At 50.0% G+C, this 2,538-nt stretch overlaps 1 non-coding gene across 1 annotated transcript; it reads right to left on the bottom strand.

Annotated features, from left to right (window-relative positions):
• Positions 1 to 1,875: 1,875 nt before the first annotated feature.
• LOC114615905 lies at positions 1,876 to 2,017 on the bottom strand. The gene has a single exon (XR_003710547.1). It is a non-coding gene; the product is annotated as a small nucleolar RNA SNORA48 (small nucleolar RNA).
• Between the last annotated feature and the right edge of the window lie 521 nt (positions 2,018 to 2,538).

Below are 2,538 nucleotides of genomic sequence, written 5' to 3'. Positions count from 1 at the left end.
TATCTAGTTTTGGTTACTCTTGGAAACATCCACAATCAGATTCATGAAAAACATGCCAATAATTTGAGGGCGGATAGTCGAAAGTGGGTGGGTGGGTGGGGGAACGCCCTCACAGAAGCATAGGGGGAACCAGGAAAGGGGATAACATTTAAAATGTAAATAAAGAAAATATCCAATAAAATAAATTTTTAAAAACCATACCAATAAATACTCTACTCTTCAAATATTGATTCTTTGTGATTTTATATCATGTACCCCAGACCTGTTCATCTCCCCATTCCCTCATGTCTGTCCTTTGCCCTTGTAACACCCCTCAAATAGAGCACAAACACATACGCCATAGAAAATATCTCCTCACAGAAGCTGTAATATGTCACCATGTGTTCCACAGTAGACCCCTCTGTCCACACATCTTCACTAGCAAATGTTCATAGCAATGAGACATTGGTCTGGTTAGAGATCTCTGGCTTCTGTCACACCAACAATATTGGATCCTCGCCGAGACTGCTCCCGGTTATCCTGTTGTTGCCCTGGGTCTTGGAGATGATAGTGATTTTGGAGTGGCCCAACTCAGAACCCTGGAGCACAGCCTGGTTAGCTGCTGAGCTGGCCAGCCTGCCAGCTCTCCCTTATCTGCACTGCCAGCACAAGCTCTCCAGCACTGCTCCGGCTAGGTCACCCAATGCTGTCATCCTGCTCTCCTGTTCTCCTGAGCTTGTGTCCTCGGGGCCAGCTCATCCACACCCATGCCTCCAGTGCCAGCTCCACTGTTCTACCCACTCTCCTCTTCTGGCTGCCTTGGGTGCTGAGGGGTAAGGGAGTGAAGGAGTGGTGGGGTCAGCTCTCCCTCCCTCACATCCTCGAGGCCAGCTCACCCATATCCTCATGACCAGGTTAGCTCTAGTACGCTGCTCAGGTGAGGCGCAGAGCCTGCTTTTCCAAGTACTGTGGCAGTAACAGGTAGGGACAGCCCTCCTGCTGTCATGACCCCAGGGACAGCTCTTCTAACTGCCACAGGTCATGACCCCACATCCACAACACTGCATGGCAGAAAAGCAGTGTGGTCAGCTTTCCCATGTTCTCACCCTCGGGGCTGACTCACTGGTACCCCCAACATCAGGGTCAGCTCTGCTGTCCTGGCCAGGCAAGGTGCAGGGCCTGCTGTCCCAAATGCTGTCTCCAGTGACAGATGGAGCCAGCTTTTGAGAACACAGTCACCAGTGAGGCATGGGGACAGTTATGCACAGTCCCTGGATATCCACGTGATTCCCCAGTGGCTACCCCGGCCAAGATGTACCCCTGTTCTTTAGTGGTAACGACACTGACGGCTGACACTGGCTACGCTGGCTATGTAGCCACAGATGGAGGCACGGTTCTCAGAGGAGGCTCAGGCTGGGACCTCACCGTGGTCCCAGGTACCAGGGCTGGCTGCTCACAGCAGGCTACTTCTATTCACCCTTGAGTCTCCAGTTCCTCCTCTCTTTCTCTCTCATCTGACCACCACATACTCATATACTGCGGTAGTTCCTACTGCAGGTTGGCCACATAGCTGATAGACCCCTGAGTAACACCCTCTGTCCGAACTGCATGGCATGGTAGCAAGCAGGTGTCTTCTGCCCACCTATGCCTTGCACTGGAGGGCAGATCTGTGGGTGGCATGGTGGTCTGCCATTCTTACTTCCTTCTCCCACAGAGTGCTATGTGGTGGTAGGTGGAGCTCTGTGTGTCTATGACCCGCTAGAGATGTGGCATAAAAGACAAGTCTGTGGACATCTTTTCTTTCCTGCTCTGATTGACATGGTGGAACACAGGTCTCTGCCTGTCTTCCTTCTCCCACACTGCACTGCCTAGATTTGATTTGATTTGATTCGATTTTTATGTGTCCTAGGCATAAAACAGCTTTGCCACCAAGCCAGGCATCAAGCTAGGATGAATAAAGGCCTGCCGTCTGCTCTGCCCCGACCGATGTAAGACTACCACCACCAACAAAGTGTCGCTTTGCCCATTACCAGGGGTTGGATATCAAATTATTTTTATTTTGCATTTTCCTTTTTAATCTTCGCATCTTTTTTTTTAATCTGCTAAAGTACAATTTCTGACAAAATAATGCTGCCTTAGCACTCAGGAGCTGAGCAGGGAAGCACTCTTCCTGAACTCCCTTGATCCAGTGTGTCTAAAAGGATTTGGTGCTGACCCCATCGGTCACCTACCCTCACCCTCCCACTCTACCACCCATGACAGGAGCAACAGAGAAACAAGGACTGGACGGGACAGAGGGCAACTATGTTTCCACAGAAAAATCTCCATCAAAAGTAAGGACCCTAAAAGGCACAAGAATCAAAATGGAGACATTTGTGTCAACTTGAACAACAAATGGTAAACAAACTGGTGATAAACATGGGCTTGTACAGGTCACCACAAACTTGTATAAACTGGGATTCCATGTGGGCCTCTGCCTAGCAACTCCGCTTAGCCCCAGACTGACACAGGTAGAAGTCAAGAGTCACACACCTGAGTCATGCAGCGTAAGCAAGCCTG

The sequence above is a fragment of the Grammomys surdaster genome, unplaced genomic scaffold, assembly GCF_004785775.1.
Source record: "Grammomys surdaster isolate TR1022 unplaced genomic scaffold, NIH_TR_1.0 130, whole genome shotgun sequence".
Classification (NCBI taxonomy): Eukaryota; Metazoa; Chordata; class Mammalia; order Rodentia; family Muridae; genus Grammomys; species Grammomys surdaster.
The sequence above is the reverse complement of the archived record's forward strand: the minus strand, read 5'-3'. Positions and strand labels throughout refer to the sequence as shown.